Genomic DNA, 19309 nt, shown 5'->3' with positions numbered 1-19309 from the left:
GGCAAGGGCAGAGTTCCCTAGCAGGAAGTAGAGTGCATCTGCTTCCTGTCCTCAGTGGGCATTATTTGACCAGTCACAAACCAAATTTGCCCTTCTTTCTCCCTTTTCCCCTCTCGTGCTGAAGATTCTCTTCCCTCTGATTGAAACACTGTTTTAGTGATGGGATCTTGCTATATTGTCCAGGCTGGACTTGAACTCTTGGGCTCAAGGGATATTCCTGTCACAGCCTGCTGGGTAGCTGGGACTATAGGCATGGGCCTGTGCCAGCAGAAACATCCTTTCTTTAGGTATGACAAGAGTACTGAATTACCCCCAATACTTAAGACCTGAGTGCAGAGCTTAAAAGTAAGCAAAATTTATTTGGCTTATCATTAGGGATTCATGCACAAACCCTGCAATTTGGCCCTAATATGTATGTTTTCAATTTTTTTTTCTTGAGACGGAGTCTTGCTCTGTTGCCCAGGCTGGAGTGCTGTGGCACGATCTCAGCTCACTGCAACCTCCACCTCCCAGGTTCAAGTGATTCTCCTGCCTCAGCCTCCCGAGTAGCTGGGATTACAGGTGTGCACCACCACGCCCGGCTAATTTTTTGTATTTTTAGTAGAGACAGGGTTTCACCATGTTGGCCAGGCTGGTCTCGAACTCCTGACCTCATGATCCACCCACTGCAACCTCCCAAAGTGCTGAGATTACAGGCGTGAGCCACTGTGCCTGGCCAAGTTCATTCTTTCTTTTCCCTGGAGATTAAGCTAATTTCAATGCTCACACTAACTGTGATAAACCAAATTTTTCATCTTCCCTATTCCCTATCTCCCAAACTGTTCCCTATGTATTAGTTAGGAGTGACTGTAGAATGCTATATAAAATGGGCGGGCACAGTGGCTCATGCCTGTAATCCCAGCACTTTGGGAGGCCAAAGCTGGCGGATCACGAGGTCAGGAATTTGAGACTAGCCTGGCCAACATGGTAAAACCCCATCTGTACTAAAAATACAAAAAATTAGCTGGGCGTGGTGGCACGCGCCTGTAATCCCAGCTACTCGGGAGGCTGAGGCAAGAGAATCGCTTGAACCCGGGAGGTGGAGGTCACAGTGAGCCGAGATCGAGCCATGGCACTCTAGACTGGGTGACAGAGCAAGACCGTCTTGAGAAAAAAAAAATGCTTTAAGTTATCGATCATGAAAAAAATGTCCTATCATTCAGTTAATAAGGTTAAATTGTGTTGCTTTAACCAAGTTTGAATAATTGGGGATGCATATCAGATTCATTATTTGGCAATTTCTTTCATTTGTCCTGGGGTCACAATAATTCGAGAACTCAGATTCACATAAATATGTGGATACAGATGGCATCAGTTTTTTCATTACTTTACAGTATCAGAGTAATCACAGGGGAGTATGCCCAGAATACTGGCTAAAGAAATGGCATGATTAACTTTTTCAGCTACTGACAGTGGAAATTTTGGTAAGTATATTTTCTGAGTCACAGGGCAGACTAAATTACCAATCCATCAGTCAGTTTCTATTACTCACCAAAGATTTTTTTTCAGTGAAGAAAAATGTTTTATTTGACAACTTACTATTCTTACACTATAATTTTCATCACATGTAAATGAACTAGGAGTCTCAAAGAAGTCACTGTTCTTTATCAGCTTTTCCACTCCCATACTTAATTTTCATTCAAGCCTTCTCATTATGTGCAATGAGAGTATTCAGTTTGTTTAATACTGGTTGTTTGCCTTGACAAAGTAAGCCAGCTTTCTGAGTTAGTCTTAATCATTAAAGTGAACAAGATACCCATTCACTTTATCTGCATTTTTTTTTTCTTCATGATGAAAATGCCAGTTCAATACTGGCTTGGAAAACCGATTTTCACCTTACCTTAACCAAGTCAGAGTACCTCTAGATAATGGAGCGGAATTTTAAAGTTACTTCCCATTTTGGTACAAATTTGTGTTAAAAGGTATTCAAGCTGCTGGATTTACTGAGTTTTATCATATTGAACATGAGAAAATCCAGAGGCTAGTTTCTTGAGATAAAAGGATTTTCTGTGACCGATGCTGGACACATGCAAAGCTTTCAAAATTTGGTTCCATCTGCTCACATGTCCATACATATTCTCTGCTAAATTTCATATCTCTTGAAAATCCCACTTTCCTTTTAGAAAATTTCTTGTTACAAGTTGAAGTCTTCAAATTCACCATTCAAAAACATAACAGAGTCCAATAAAATTGCCAAATTGTTAACATTTATGCTCTTATCCAACTCTAAGATAATAATGATCCAGGTTTGGCTGAATCTACCAGTTATTTAAGGTTGTTTTTTGAGCACATTAAAATGTACCATTAGAAATCCTTCCATAAAAATACTTTTTAAAAAGTCACTTTGCCTGCCTTTTTTTTTTGTTTTCAAACGAATCCAGTCATATCTGTAAAACAAGTTTCCATCAGATCTCATTTTATAAGCAACATCCTCTTCTAAGCCACCTGAAACTGACTTTGAAGAGCTCTTCAAACCGTTTCAAAAATGTGTTTGTTGGCTTGTGCTTTCTTGGGTTAATGCTTCTAGAGTCGTCTCTAAGTTTCAAATTTTGCATGGCTGCTTTTTTTTTTTTTTTTTTTTTTTTACTTCGCTTCAAGAGTCAGTCTTAAATCATGTAGGTTTTGCTTGAGGTTTGCTCGAGCAAGATGACCTTAGGTTTGGTCTTATTTGCATTTTTACCATAACTAGGCCTACATTCTAAATAAGTAACTAAATGCCACCTATGAGTTTCATTAACTGTGGCTGCTTGCCACTTTTTAGTTCTGGTTAGGGTGGTGCTATTGTTTTCCTCAGGTTCATTAGAAACATCTTCCGTGACAGCTCTGACGCGGCACCGATTTCTGAGTGTCCAGTGTTTTCCCTACCATTATTTTCTTTGGTCTCAAGTTGACACTTAAACTGTCCAGTTTTAAACCTCCGATCCGTGTTCCCAAATGAAAACATGACTTCCATTACGAATTACACGTCAAGGGAGCAAACCAAGGCGCTCGGGGCGGCGAGAACCGCGACACAGCGCTTCGCCTGGACTGGTAAACAAACCGCCGCGCAGGCGCAATGGCAACAGGACGGTAACCTGGGTAGCCGCCAATGGGCTTTTTCGTAGAGTGAAAAGCGGAAAAGCCAAACAAAACGCTGGTTCCAAGGTGATAAACTGGCTGACTTCCTCTATTTTTACTTTTTAAAAAAATTTTGTTTCTGAAGAAGTAGTTGTGCGGCCTTCTGGGCCTCGCAGAGATCTTCTTCGTGGAATTCCTCGGCCCCAGAGATATGCCGCTGGCCTGTCGGCTAGTTATATTAGCCTAATTTTTTGTCTTGACCTTTTTCATTTGACTGCAGCACTAATCCTAATCCACTGGGGCAGCAAAAAAAAAAAAAAAAAAAAAAAAAAAAAAGGGCGGGTGGGATCTCAACGCCACGGAAAACCTTCACACTAGCCGACCATCACCAAACCACGCGAGATCTGCCTGAGGAGAAGCGCCACCCCGGGAGTGCACGTTTGCGCATGCGTCTGGCTCCTCATTTTCAGCTCGCAAAAGTTTCAAAACTTTCCGCCTAGTGAGAGGCGGTCCGATTTGGCCCTTGGGGAGTGTCCGTCGCGTTGATCTGATGGATTCACGTACACAACACCACATTCTATGAGATTTTGCAGGCAAAAGTCCACAAGCTCGTATGGTCATCCCTTCTTTCCGTTTTTATATTGGCCGTGAACTCTGTGAGGGGAGGTTTCAGCGACTGAAGTAGTAAAGGAGTGGGAGCGGGAGAGCCGATTAATGAGGTTGTAGAATAAGAGAGAAATCTGAAGGGACAAAGGAGTTTTATTTATTTTTTGGCTGGTGACCAAGAGGATGTGAGTGTGAGCTAAGGTAATACAGTGGGAAGGAGAAGATGGGAAGATTTGAGAGATAAATGAAGGCAGTAGCTCTGTAGCCTACCTGGGAGGCCAGACTAGAAAGAAGTTGACAGTAGAGGACATTTTTCTTAAAAGAGTGTGAACTTATGCATGTTTGTAAACAGGCAGAAATGGCATGCATTTAGTACATGGTGTATATAAGGTGGAAATCGGGACGCCCCTAATGGAATGGAATGAGGAAGATTCTAAAAGCCACAGTCCTGAACACAGGCCGAGGTGGAATTGGGAAGAACAGTCGCGGTAACAGAAGTCAGGAATTTGGGAACTGTCTCGAGGGATCTGACCAATCTGACCTCTTTTTGTCTCTCAGGATATATGGGACACCTGCACTGGCATTGGATTTGGCCCCGCAACATCTTAAAGGTACCACCCAACACCTGAAGTGTCTGCCTCCTTCCGATGGAGCCTCCTGGCCCCTCCCACCTCTCACCAGCTTTACCCTTTAGCCAGAATGAAATGTGGATTTCATGGAATGAAATGGTGGCATTTAGCTACCACATTACTCAGATGTGTCACTGACACCTTACAGAAGTACATACTTCTAGCCTTTAGCCTCCCAGTTCACTAGATATTAGAGTCCATCTTGATATCGGCAGCAATTCTATGCCACTTAGCTACTATAATTTGATTATTTGTATACTATCTGGAGTACAAGGCAGAAGAATGCTGATGGAATACGTAATTTTACTCCAACAAAGGAATGGCTGATAGGTAAAGAGTATCACTTCATCTGTAAGAAAAACTAAATATGGAAAGCCACAGGATTGAAGCTAGCAGTGATGGAGAAGGATCCCAGTGTGAATATATAGAATGGAAGTACTTCAGTAAAGAGCCAAGCATGGTAATCACTTACCAGGAAAGTGACTTCATTTCATTTTGACAGCCTAAAGTATATCCTGGCAGCTGCGCTGTATGTGTGAAGTGCATAGGAAAATGCTGCAGGAAAAATCCATGGAGGCAATGGAATAGGATTTCAGGGTTGAAGCCTGGGTGTCTTGTTTTAGGGAGTGGGATCATCCAGCTCTGAGAGGCATGACATCTCGATATGATGTCATATAAAGTGTGTACAATTGGGAATCAGACCTGGGCTTTGACTTTAGGGTCTGCCAATCACTCTGTGTGTCCTGTCTGAATCTCAGTTTCTCTATTTATAAAATAAGGATAATAGTGCCTGTGCCATAGGATTATTGTAATGACAAAATGAGGTAGCATAGAACTTAGTGTAAAGTACATGCCACCTACCAGTTGAATTGTGGATGCTCTATGCATCGTAGGTCCGTCTGCATTTAGGGAGCTTTAAGACAGGTACTCTACCGGGCCGGGCTCGGTAGCTCACGCCTGTAATCTCAGCACTTTGGGAGGCTGAGGCGGTCGGATCACAAGGTCAGGAGATCGAGACCATCCTGGCAAATACGGTGAAACCCCGTCTCTACTAAAAAAAAAATACAAAAAATTAGCCGGGCGTGGTGGTGGGCACCTGTAGACCCAGCTACTTCAGAGGCTGAGGCAGGACAATGGCGTGAACCCGGGAGGCAGAGCTTGCAGTGAACCGAGATCACGCCACTGCACTCCAGCCTGGGCGACAGAGCGAGACTCCGTATCAAAAAAAAAAAAAAAAAAAAAAAAGACAGATACTCTACCATGCCCACACATTAGAATCACCTTGGGAGCTTAAAAAAATCCTAATGCCCTGGCTTTTCCCTATACCAATTAAATCAGAATCTCTGCGAGTGGAGCCCAGACATCAGTACTTTCTTAAAACCCTCCATTTTGCAACAAAGGTTGAGAGCCACTGCTTTAAGAGTTCCCTCTAGGGCTAGGCACGGTGGCTCACGCCTGTAATCCCAGCACTTTGGGAGGCCGAGGCGGGGGGATCACGAGGTCAGGAGCTTGAGACCAGCCTGGCCAACATGGTGAAACCCCATCTCTACTAAAAATACAAAAATTAGCTGGGTGTGGTGGCACGCGCTTGTAATCCCAACTACTCCGGAGGCTGAGGCAGGAGAATTGCTTAAACCCAGGAGTCAGCCGAGATCGTGCCACTGCTCTCCAGCCTAGGTGATAGAGCAAGACTCCGTTTTGGAAAACACGTTTGGAGGAATTAAGTTTAGAGCTTGAGACAGGCAGATAAGTAGGGCATCATGAGCTCTATTCAGGAGGAAGGCCACTGTGATAAGAATGGGGTTAACGTACTAATTTGGGAAAGGTCATTGATAAAGCCATTAGTATAATTGCCAGGATACACAGGCTTAGCTGTAGAGATAGAAGAGTGTCAGTCTCCCAAGCTGGTCTTTTGATCTAGCACAGGCAACACAGATAATGATGTCTTTATTGCATTACACATGGTGAATCTTGGGCCATCAGCAGGGCTGATGGCAGTAGTGGGTTGGGGCGGATCTTTACAACCTGCAATACCTCATTGGTTGGGGAGGGCATCAAGGCATGATTGAAATGTGGGTTCTTTTCCAATGAGAGGCTGCTGTACATGGGAATGCATGTGCAGCAGGGCATTGATAATGAAGTGTTTTCCTGTAGCCTATCAGGGTTGATGTGGCTGCTCTGACCACACAAATGGTTTTGTTATTATTAACAGATGAGAAAGGTGAGGTTCAAGCCTGTCTTTGTAGCCTTTCAGGGAACACAGAATCACTTGGAATACAAGTGGCATGGTCAGCAATTTCAGCTTCTAAGAGACAAGTTACTTGCTAGTAGGACAATTCTGGTTTCTAGGTTTATAAATAACTCAGAAGTTGAAATCACCATACTACTTTAGTTCTTGAATATAAGACCAAAAAGGTAGTGATAATGGCCAAGAATATCTTTTGCCACATGAAGTTACCTGTCTTTAATTGGGTTCCTTTTCTTGAAAAGCAGGCACACATGAGTGACAGAGAATCTTCCTGGGACCGATAGGAATGCTAGACAGATTGGTCTCTGTCTTGAAAGGTTTTTATGGGTTAGAGTGAGCCAGGACTAGAGCCAAAGACAAGTAATGCTTCAGTTTCTTAAGGGCTTTTTCAGCTGCTGGAGGCCAGTAGTACTTTTGCTCAGAAAGCAAAGGAGAAAGGGGCTTAAGCCCAGTTGGAGAAAAAAACAAAAACAAAAAAACAACTATAATTAGGTGTTTTGTGCTTTGTGGATATCAAATACCTGTTGGACCTTTTCCAGAAACTTTCATATTGTACCAGTATGGGGTTCTGGTTCTATAAATGAGGGTATCCAGTCCGTCTTTCTTTCTGCCTCTTTTTGGGGTACAAGAAATTAAATTTGAGTGAGGCGCAGTAGCTCACGCCTGTAATCCTAGCACTTTGGGAGACCAAAGCAGAAGGATCGCTTAAGCCCAGGAGTTCAAGACCGGTCTGGGCAACATGGCAAAACCCCGCCATTAACCTGGCTAATATTACAAAAAAAAAAAGACAAGAGAAGCCAGCAGCGAGTCATCACTGGACCTGACCAAGATGACCACTCAAAGAGAGGAATAGACTTCAGCAGGGAAAAGCTAAAGGTCTTTCTGGAGTTAGGTAAGTGGCCAGCTGGTCAAAGGAGCTATAGTTGAAAAATTCATAGAAGTAGAGTTTTGTCCCCCTAAACCCACATAAGTGCCCATGAGATAAGGAATCAGTCTTTAATACCTGTGAGGTACAGGGAAACTGATGGCAGCTCATGTTAGTACCAACAAAGTAAGACGTATTGCTCATCCTCCTCTCAAACCCTGGAGGGATCAGAAACTAGGAGGGGCAAGATCTAAGGAAACAAGTCAGGAAAAAAGAGAAGTGGCCACACTGTTTTGCTAAATCTACTACAGAAGGCACAAACTGGGAGGAGGGAGAAATGCCTAAACTAAGTCAGGTGCCAACTTTTGACTGTTATATAGGACTGGATATTTTAGTTATTAACATCTCTTAACTAAAAATGACCAGAAAAACTAACGGGACCACCCAAGTTTTAATTCAGGGATAAGAGAAGAACCAGCCTTGCAACCAGACACCCTTGAAGGGTGTTTTCAAAGGGACAGTGGAAAATGAAAATTAGGTGGTTTTAGGTTAATCTCAAAAGTCATGCTTATTCAGTGTGTTGGTACACTGTCGCTGAGCACCTACTTTGCTGTTTTAGATCCTAGAGGTATAAAGATGAATTGGATGACATCCGCCTTACAAGAATCTATGAAGTCAATGCAATATGACATATGCAATCGTATAAGTAGTATATATGAAAATTAAAGTACTATGGTGAAAAGGAAAATGTGACTAACTTATTTTGGAAGGATACAGAGTGGGAGAGAAATAGAACTACAGATAAGATAAAAACCAGCAGGGTTTGAAAAGAGGAGTAGATGTTCACAAAGAGGACAAGGCAGAGAAACTGTCAAGTCTAAGCCACGGAGGCAAGACAAGCAGTGTGAAGGGCATGCTTGTTCAGCAGGTGACTCAAATGGAGGTGAAATGGAGGTCACAGGGGTTGAGTTTAGACCAGAGCTATTGGCAGGCTCATTCTGGAAAGTTAATGGAATTTTAGAAACAGATGCATCAAGAGACCAGTCATTTCATCTATCAGTCATTCCTCCCTCTGTTTGACCTTGCCTTTTATAAAATTGACCAACAGCCCTTTTTATTTTTTTATTTTTTATTTTATTTTATATTTTTTAGTTTGGGATATGACCTTTATTGAGCTTATCCACCAGCGTGGAAATAATGTCTGTACAAAACCAAATGTTTGTTACTATAACTTCTGCATCACAATTAAAATCCAAAGAGTTATTTAAAAACAGTCAACTCAATCAAAACCCACTACTTCAGAATCCATATTTTCTTTGAAGCCACAGTAACACTTATATATGGTTAAGACTCGAATGCAGAAATTTGGTTGGTTGGAAAGCTAATTAAACTTCCAACTTGCTCAAATAGAATTACAAAAAGGCAAAATTGCCAACAGCCCTTTTTAGAGAGTGCTGAGAAGATAGTATGGGAACTCATCTCCATCCCGTTCTCCCAGCTGGTTGGATCTGGCTCTGTACCTGAGTTAGGCTGGGTCAAACAGACTCTGCCTCCTAAGAATTTAGAGTCAGAACATTGAGAGACTGGGTCACTCTGACAGAAGCATTGAATTTATAAGGACATGTGAATTTCAGATCCAAGGCCACCATTTAGGGGCAGCCATTTTGGGGCCAGTAATACAATAAGGGACAAGCAGAACTAGTTGATCTCAAGAGAAGCTGGTGAATGCAGCTAATGAAGAAACAGAGAGAATTGGAGGCAGTAGACCATGTGGTCTCCTAGAGAAAGAGAGTCAGTAGCTACCTTGGGTCTGACCACTTTCAGGACCCTTGTCTAATCTAAGGTCTGGCTGCCACTTTTTGTTCTTGATTTCCCTGCACTTCCTCTGAGTCATAATAAATCCATCTCAACCTAAGGGGATTCATTTTTCTCCTTAGACAACAGTGTTATGTGCCTAATTATATTCTCCCCTTCTTAGTGTTTTTTGTCCTAATAAAACCATGTATCTTCCACATTAGGAATACACATATATAGCAAAGACACTTATTTAACTCGCTACAGATATCTCATGAAAATGTAGGTCCTTTATTTTGTCTAGAGTTTTCACCTACTAGTCATCTATTACCGCATAACAAAATTCCCTACAGTTTAATATCTTGGAAGAATAATATCAAGTTCAACAGAGCTTAAAAAAGAAAACAAACAAACAAAAACATTATGTCATAGTTTCTGTGGATCAGGAATTTGGGAACAGCTTAACTAGGCCATCTGGCTTCGGGTCTCTCACAAAGCTGTAGTTGAGATGTTAGCTAGGGGTATGGTCACTGACTAGGGCTGGAGAATCTCCTTCCAAGGCAGCTCACTCACAAGGTTGGCTAGTTGGTGCTGGTTGGTGAGAAGCCTCGGTTTGCTATGTGTGGGCCTCTTCACAAGGCAGCTTGAGTTTCCTTATGACTTGGTAGCTGGCTTGCCCAGAGTAAGTAATCCAAGAAGGTGAGAGCCAGGTAGAAACTGTCACAGAAGCACTTCTGTCACATTCTATTTATTAGAAAGAAGTAACTAAGTCTAGCCCACATTCAGGGGGAGGTGGATTAGGTTTCACATCTAAAATCTGATGTGGCAGCCAGACCTTAGATGCATTCTTTGAAGGCATATCAAAGAATTTGTGGATGTATTTTAAAACCACCACAACCTGTTAGGTTACAGGAAAAAAAAATGTCTAATCCTGTTTCAAATATAGTTCAATTTCATTCAGTTCCTTTAGATAGTATTAGTATCCTATGGATGAAATGTTTCATCTTTCATAATACCTCCCAAAGAGGTCCTGTCATTTTTTTCTGAAGATGACGTTCATTTGTTTGGGGGGAAGTGGGGGTATAATTACATATCCTTGTGGCACTGATGAGAGAGAGGGTACCTCCTGGCTTCATTCTGGACCTAGAGTATGCACTGAGGTACTTTCAAGTTTCCAGGATGACACCCTCATGCAGTTTGAATATATGTCCCTGCCAAATATCATGTTGAATTGTAATCCCCGGTATTGGAAGTGGGGCCTGGTGGGAGGTGTTTGGGTTGTGGGACAGATCCCTCATGTCTTGGTGCTGTTCTTACTATAGTGAGTGAATTCTCTCAAGATCTGCTGTATTAAGTGTGTGGCACCACCCCCAACTCTCTCTCTTGGTCCTGCTTTCGCCATGTGACATGCAAGCTTCTGTTTTACTTTCTGCCATAAGTAAAAGCTCCCTGAGGCCTACCCAGAAGCTGAGCAGATGTGGGCACCATGCCTCCTGTACAGCCTGCAAATGTGTACAATTAAACCTCTTTTCTTTATAAATTACCCAGTCTCAGGTATTTCTTCATTGCAATGCAGGAACAACCTAATACATACCCCTTGTCTGCCTGATCCCTGGGGAACATGCTGTCCTGTGATGCTGAAGCCTGCAGCTGGTGAACTCATGGTAAACTCGTGGCCCACCTTTGGATTCAGACAAATCTCCCAGGGAGTATTGGCCACCTCCCCTGGCAGACTCAGTACCCCTGGCCCCTGCTGTGGGGTTACCTTGTCTTGGTTGTGGCAGGCCCACTGGCTGTTAGTTCAGCATCATCCTTCAAGAGAACAGAAAGGCTTAGAATAATTGATTGTCATATCTGTGTCTGACCATGCTATTGTGGACTTGGCCTGAACAGCCATAGAAATGCAAGGAATGAGGTTTGAGGGACTTGGGCAGTTGTCTCAAAAAGGGAGTCAAGGCAGAAATCCCTTACCCTGAGCACTGCTCTCAACATGGAGGTAACTCACTGTGGTAGGCAGCCTTTTATTTCATGATTTGACTTTTTGATGAGTCCATGCTAGTTCTCTTGTAGAATATTATGCATTCTTGATTTGGCCAATTATTTCCTCATAATATCTTATAACTTGTTTCTCCAACCCTTGCCTTTTTATTTAAAAAAAAAAACTCGACATTATATGTAGATTTGATTATATTCGGGTTAAACATTTTTAGAAAGAATACTTCAGTAACATTGAGTAGGTTACATCATTTCATGTTAGGCACATAATTTCAGCTTGTCTCACTATTAGTAACGCTAAATTTGGTCACTTGGTTAAGATGATGACCCCCCCTCCCACTCTCTTCACTGAAAAAGGACACACATCCCTTTGCGCTTTATAAGTAATCTACAAATAACCCATTCAACAACTTTTCATCTTATACTTTGAACACCTTTTGTGATCTTTTCCTGAGTCAATTATTTCACTGGGGGTTGCAAAAATGGTGTTCTAACTATAGTAGTCTGTATTTATTAACTAGCATTTTTCTGTAAAGAAGAATTTTCTTTTTTGCAGAGACAGAGTCTAGCTCTGTCTCCCAGATTAGAGTGCAGTGGCACCATCAGAGCTCACTGAAGCCTCAACCTCCTGGGTGCAAGCGATTCTCCCACCTCGGCCTTCTGTGTTGCTGGGACCACAGGCACATGCCACCGTGCCTGGTAAGACCGCTGTTTTAAGAAAACCATTTTAATGAATTTCTCAGTGGACCACTGGGTAGTGGTTTGTTTCCAATTTTGTTGAAAGCACTTGGAAAGCTCTTGATTTTTAAAAGGATTTGTTACCTAATTATTGGAGCTATTCACTTTCTCAGTACTATCCCCAATATTTTCAGTTATTCCTGTGTTTGGTCCCCAGGAGGTTTTTAAATTCAGGCAACGCAGGATTTGAGGTAAAGGTGGAAGAGAGGTTCGGCAATCTGTGCTAAGATGGAAGAAAAGCTAAGTGGAAACCAAGAACCAGCATGACATCTCGACTGCACCAGTTCTCAGAAAAGCAGTTTTAGAATGCATACTTGTAGAAGCTGAGGATCTAGAAATTAGTTCCCATAAGACTCTGCATGCTTTGGGACCCCTTGGAAAGTTTTTACCTGAAGCCAGAGGTCTATAGTACAGAACACTGAGCAAAGTCTTCCAGGTTTGGTTGATGACAAGCTAAGGGCAGAAATAAAGGAATTTAGAGACTGGCTTTCAAAACAATAGCCTGGATTTCAAGCCTATTGTCTTGTTTCTATTTTGAATTTCAAAAGCCAAATATTAATTTCTTTTTTTCCATTCCTTTTGTAACATCTAAACAGTGCCAAAACACTATGTCCAAGGCAAATGGATTCCCCAGGCAGATGAGAAGATCACATTACTCATGTTCAAAATATTACCCCAGTTGCACAAGTATTGTGGAATTTTGTGCATTTGGATGGAAGACAACTGTTTCTTTATCTTCTTCCAATGTCAAAGGTAAATTTGGTGATTATAACTTTGGCAATATATTTTAAGCAGAATTAGTATATTATGTAACATGTTTTATGACCATCCTTAATAAAATTTTGGGTTATGACTCCTTACAAGATGATTTTAAATATCATTAAGCCATAATATATACATGCAGTCATCCTGGAAGGAATAAATATGTTGGTCATTTTTTTTGTCTCAAATAATTTAAAGCAATCTTTGTGATTTCTCATGTCAAGGGGCCATAGTAGTAAGTCACAACACATTAAATTGACCAGTTATTTTAATCTAGTCTACTATTCATGATGCAGAATAGCATAGTACACTATGCCTGCTCTGGAGGCTGAGTCAGTGGTTCCAAATCCTAGCTCCCACACTATGCAGCTTTGGGCACATTACTTATTCCCCCAAGCCTCCGTTTCTTCATCGGTAAAACAGAAATGCCAGTAATAGTACTCATCCTGTTGGGTTGATAGGATTAAATGACATAATGTATGTAAACACCTGGCACATGTTAAATATTAGTTGTTCTTATTGTTGTAATTATTCTTGACTAAGAGAGGAGATGATATCCAAGTCACCAACCTGCTGACTCAAAGAATTTCTTCAATATCTAACTTTTTTGATAAATGAATTTTCTTAAAATGTCAAGTGTTAAAATTAACAGTTGAATTTCTCTGAGTCTTACATAGAAAAACTAGAATTAACCTCACTCCTCCTAAAATAAAAGTAGAAAATACGATGAGGATGTTGATCCAGGAAGGACCTTCAGTTTCTTGAAAATTATACTCCAGCTTCCTTGTGCCACCTCTTTGCTTACAAAGTTTTCATTTCTACACATTGCAAGTCAGCATTCGTCTTTCAAAAAATAAATATTCTGAATTGCCTTGGTTAGGATTCTGAGTTAGAAACAACAAGTTATATGCCAGTGTTATGAGACAAATGTATAGCCAGTTTATATTTCTGACTTGGAGTAGTCCAAATGCTATCCAAGTATTAATAAAATTTGTATTTATTTAAAATAATTTGACAACTCACATTTAAAAAATTGTCTTTTCTTCCATAGTGTTATAAAGAATCCACACATTGTTCCTAGCATCGACAGTCAGGTGTGGCTCTAAAGTATCTCCCAATTAAGGCTGTTAGGACTTAGATAATGGCTTCCCAAAAGTCAGATATTCTAACCTGAGGAGAAATTGATTTCTTGAGTTCTTTCCACCACCCTGTGATGGCACTTCAGGGTCAATCTGTGAAGCTGGAATTTTCATTCAGTTGCACCTAACTAGATTTTTAAGGAAAGAAGCAGTGGAGGATGGGGAGAGTAACTATTGCAGTGTCCATACTAATTCCTAGATTCCTTTCAAGATTTAGGACCGACAGCAATCCAATTTGGCTCTGAGAATGCTGTTTAAATCCCTCCTCAGCAATTCAGTCCTTCTCCCTCTTCCTTTCTTTAGTCAGCAGGCTCCCATGGTGACCGGTTTTAAAAGAAATCATCCTCTTCAGCAGTTACCTAGCACCATGGCAACTAGGACGTCAGCAAAGCAGGATAGACCTTGCACAAAACAGCTCCAAGCAGGCTCCCTCCCTGCCTCTCCAGTTCAGCCCTGCCTGAGGCCTAGGGATGGGGCTAATGACATCTAGACTTGTACACCCCAGAATTCCTATGTGTTTCTGTGGTTTTCCCCATAAGCATAGATATTTGGGCATACAGTAAACTATGTTACAGGAATCTCCTTCCCCCACAAAAAAAAAAAAAACATAGACCATATTTAGAGAGTGAGGGTGGGTGATGGGATGGGGACAGGGAGGTAGGTATGGGATGGTCTTTTGGGTTTAAGGAAATATGAAAATTATGTTTGTGTTTATAAGGTAACAGTAAGCTGATAGTAGGGGAAGTCAGAGCCCTAAACATATGGTGTGGTTTATGTTTAGGCACAGGACCTCAGGGAAATTTTAAAAAATATTTTTATTTACTTGAGAGTGAAATAGACAAATGGCTTTAACAAGCACTTGAAGAGGGTGTAATGCTGTCCGTGGTGCTGAACGCTCCATTGTCCCAGATGTGTGCTAAGGGGGATCCAGAGGGAAGGTTAAGGAACACCTTGCCAGGTCAGGATACTGACTGTAAGAAAGAAAGAGAGGGGTTGAGGTTAAGAAAGCATCATTTATCTCCCATACTGAGCAACTCTGAATGGTCAGGATAAATCTTCAGATAGAAAAAAAAGAAAATAGAGAAGGAAGGAGGTTTGGGTGATTGAATCTTCCCCTTTTCATATGGAAATTTTTGGTCTGAGCCAATCAAGACAGAGATTTCTGCTGCTTTGCTCCTGAAAGGAAAAGTGGGGGAAGGGAGGGAGAAGATGGCCACATTCTCCCCTTCAGCCACATGATCCATTTCCCATGTGACACATTCCAGAGCCTTGGAAAGGAGAAGGGAGGGGCAACAAGAGAGTGGGGCTGGGGGCGGGAAGATGGTTTAACAGTCTACCCTGCACAGCGTCATCTTGTCTCCCTAACAGGAAGCAGGCTGTGAGCCAAGGGGAAGGCAGAGGACAGAAATGAATGTGTTTCCAGGCTTTCCTGGTGGTTTATGGCATTCTCCAAACTCCTATGCAAGGGCTATTCCTGACCAAGAAGATCTAAAGAGAACGTCTCTGAAATCAAGTCCGGATGAAGGTATGTGATAGGGATCCCTTGGTATTGCGACTGAAATTTGGCTCAGGGGACATAATGCCTTCTTTTTTTCCAGGCAATTTGGAGATTTTGTCCTGCCTTAGATGCCGGTTAGAGGCTTTAGGTTTGTTACCAGTCCAGAAAATATGCCTAGGTAGTTCTGTAAAATGAAAATTCACCAGAGTATGTGTCAGTTGAAAAATTGGATGGAAATTGTGTATAGTGATAATTAATGAAACAAAGCACTCATTGATGAAAAGGATTTTTTCCCCTTGAATCCTGGAAAGAGGGGAAAAAAATTACCGAAACCAACTAGGTTTCATCATCACTGCAATAAAAGCTGTTTCATCCCTTTTCAGCTGCTTATTCTATGCCCATGTTCCCAGAGGTTATTGGCAGTGGCTTGGGGAGCTGAAGTGGGCAGGCGTGCTGTTCCTTTGTGCTGTGCGATCATCTTCCTTCTGATGTTCCTGGAACCAGGGGTGCCTGTGATTGTTCCCAGCTCTGATTTAGGACAGTAGACTGCCACAGAATTTCACATCTTGTAGAATTGCTAGCAACAAGACCCTGGGGAATTTCTCAAAGGAATCTACCAAAGTTACAGGTTAAAATAATCAGCCGTGAACTCAAATTTTCATGTCTTTGACTATTTTCAGCACAAAGAGAGGAGCCCCTTTACATTTTATTTTGTCTTTATTTAACAAATACTTAAGAAAGTTCTTTCTAATGTGCAAGGCACTGTTCTAAGCACAAACAGTCATTGAATCCTTATAACAACCCTTTGAGGAAGGTTTTATTACCCACATTTTAGAGATGAAGAAACAGAGGCACAGAGAAGTTAGGGAACTTTCCCAAGGTCACACAGCTAGCAAACAGTAGAAGCAGAACTTGGACCTATGAAACTTGACCCCAAAGCCTGTGCTCTTAACCACTGAGCTATGCTGCTTGCTTGCTCATATTATTTCAAATGATGTCAGCAGTCAATTTGGCTTCAAATTTTGTTCAGCTGACGCTACTAGAAGATTGAATCAGCTTGCTTTGCTAAAACAGATCCCCAGAGAAATCTATATTTAATCTTAAATTATCCCTGTAGTCACATTCTGTACCCCCAAGTAACCCAGTAAGTAATTGCTGTTCTGTTTCCCTTGTGCTGTATAGATTTCTGTAGTAAAACACTATGTTACTATGGTGACCAATTGATGTCTCAAGAAAAAAGAAATCTAGAATTATATCATGGGTTTTTTAAAAAATCGAACGTAGAAACACTCTTCCATCCTAGAACCTAGCAAGGCCAGCCTAAGCATATTTTCTTTAAAAGCACCGACCTAGTTCTCAAAATAAAATAGATTAAAAACTTCTAAAACTATGTATATAAATTATAATATCAAACTGACTGGATTTATTTTTTTAAATGATATTATACCTTAAAATAAGGGAATAGGTATCTTTTGCAAATTATTTTAGCTTTTTAAGGGTAAAAGAGGAGATTTGCTAATAACTTTTTTTAACTGCTAGAAATTTCTGAGATATAAAGATTTCCTTTTTTTGATCTGTGTAGATTTCCTTCTGGCATTTGATAATAAAAGATGACTGATCTGATTCCTATAAACTATGGAAAAACTAAGAAAAGTTACTAGTTCCCTTCAGGGTTTCATTGCGCAGTACTTTAAAACATAATTGTGTCCCCTACAATATTGAACTTTAGTCTTTTAGCTTAAGCATTTGATCCCTGCTGAAATCTACATTTTTCTGGAACAAGTAACACTTTGATGCTATTATAGTCACATGAAGTGAGCTTCTTGAGGGACGGTATCCTTTCCTCTTTGGATTTCTAGCACTTATCACCAGGCCTGGTTTATGGTGAACTCTCAATATACTCTTGTGAATGAAGACTGAGAAGACTCAAAACAATGACATATTCTGCTGGTGCCAATTTGGGAGTCCATGCCTGTTTTATTTTGCATGTATTTATAAGAGGACAGTGAGGAGACACATGTGTAGTAAGAACTTGGCAACAGTCAAAATTATGCCTGAAGTTTATATAGTTAGGCTGGCCCTGGAGCAGCTACAAATTACAGTTTAGAAAGTATACATAAATTATTTCCTGGAGATCACCAATCCCCCTGACATTTTTATTTATATTTAGAATGAAGTTCTCCTGATATTTTCATTCATATCTAAATGGAAGCACCCCTAACAGTCTTATTTTCCTCTGATGTTTTGGGTGGTTCCATCTCCCAGCGTTGAAACAGTTTAATTCAGTTTGAGAGTGAATGTCTTGAGAAGTCAACTCCTGCCTCAGGCAATTCTCTCCTAATCCAGTCTGGCTCCCAGTCCTTAGAACTCTGTATAGAAAGCTCACAGGACTGCAGGACTATTTCCTAGGGAACTCTGGGATCTTGAGTATCAGTGCGGGTTAGGGTCAGACTACCTTTCCCAAACCATGGCATGATTGAAGAAGATTGTCCTGAATGAAGAAGATTGTCCTGGGGCATTTTGAAAGCTTGGTCAGGATTTAAATTCAAGTTAGCAAGATAGTAAGGCTTAAAGTAGTCACCTTCCTGATAATATACACAAACATAACCTATGATTTTTCCATCTAATTAAATCATTAAGGGATTGTGGATAAAGTGTGTGTCCTTGAATTCTACCAGCTCATGCTGCTCACCTCAAGCATTACCTGCTGAGCGAGCTGCACAAAAGAGACAACAGCCCTGACGGAAGCACAAACCAGCTGGCAAGTGCTACATGCCCCCCACACATGCAGGGCTTCTCAGATAAGCAGGGCTAGCACACACATGAGGCATGGATCTGGAAGCCTAGCTGGGCTTCCTACACATCCCTCTGGAGTCTAAAAGGGGGCAACCTACTCAACCAGCTAAATGGGAGGATAGAACAGAGGGAGAGAAAGTGGAGAGGCTTCCCCTTGAGGAGAGGCCTTGCCAAGTATGATTTCAACCTAGAGGTGAGGGGTGAAAGCAGAAATAAGAAGAGGGACAATGAGCATGGGTAAAGACTATGAGAAAGTGATACCTGGGTCCTGCCTTTCAGACACAACAGCTTGCCTGCAAGTAAACCCTGCCAAATGAGTCAGGGCCTGCCAGGGGAATGATCAGATCCCTTCCTAGGGTGTATGTAGGGAGGGGAGAGGAGAGAGAAGGACCAGAGTGTGGACGTAGTTTCTTCTCCATCAGCCAAGGCAAAAAATTGGATGACATGGGAGTTGTGCTCTCTGAGAGGATGGCTTAAAAAGAAAAAGGGAGGCTGAGTGCCATAACTCACGTCTGTAATCCCAGCACTTTGGGAGGCTAAGGCGGGAGGAGTGCTTGAGCCCAGGAATTTGAGACCAGCCTAAACATAGGGAGACCTTAGGCCAGGCATGGTTGCTCACGCCTGTAATCCCAGCTGTTTGGGAGGCTGAGGGGGGCAGAACACTTAAGGTCCGGAGTTCTAGGCCAGCCTGGCCAACATTCTGAAACCCCATCTCTACTAAAAATACAAAAATTAGCTGGGTATGTTGGCAGGTGCCTGTAATCCCAGCTACTTAGGAGGCTGAGGCAGGAGAATCGCTTGAACCCAGGAGGTGGAGGTTGCAGTGAGCCGAGATTGTGCCACTGCTCTCCAGCCTGGGTGACAGAGCAAGACTCTGTCTCAAAAAAAAAAATCATAGGGAGATCTACAAAAATAGCTGGGTGTGGTGGCACGCACCTGCGGTCCCAGGTCCTCGGGAGACAGAGGTAGGAAGATTGCATGGGCCTGGGAGGTTGAGGGTGCAGTGAGCGGTGATCGCTCCACTGCACTCCAGCCTGGGTGACAAAGCAAGACCCTGTCTCAAAAAACAAAAAATAAAAGGCAAAAGGGGAGTTACCATCATGAATATGTTTCCCTGTTTGTGGAGTCATTTTCCCTTGGCCA

The 19309-nt window shown here is 41.8% G+C and overlaps 1 protein-coding gene across 6 annotated transcripts in view; it reads left to right on the top strand.

The window, feature by feature from the left end:
- Positions 1 to 19309, top strand: part of GPR19 (G protein-coupled receptor 19) — a 53676-nt gene that overhangs the window by 15056 nt on the left and 19311 nt on the right. The window contains exons 1-5 of one of the 6 annotated variants that reach the window (XM_055095416.2): positions 1725 to 3707; positions 4261 to 4313; positions 11790 to 11932; positions 12568 to 12724; positions 15241 to 15397. The gene's annotated coding sequence lies outside the window, so the exon portion shown is untranslated. Of the gene's footprint in view, positions 1 to 1724; positions 3708 to 4260; positions 4314 to 10814; positions 10903 to 11789; positions 11933 to 12567; positions 12725 to 15240; positions 15398 to 19309 lie in introns of those variants that run through there. The other 5 variants (XM_055095418.1, XM_055095417.1, XM_055095419.2 and 2 more) reach the window with 5 other exon arrangements.

Source organism: Pan paniscus, chromosome 10, assembly GCF_029289425.2.
Source record: "Pan paniscus chromosome 10, NHGRI_mPanPan1-v2.0_pri, whole genome shotgun sequence".
NCBI classification, from domain to species: Eukaryota; Metazoa; Chordata; class Mammalia; order Primates; family Hominidae; genus Pan; species Pan paniscus.
This window is presented reverse-complemented; position numbering and strand designations above follow the sequence as displayed.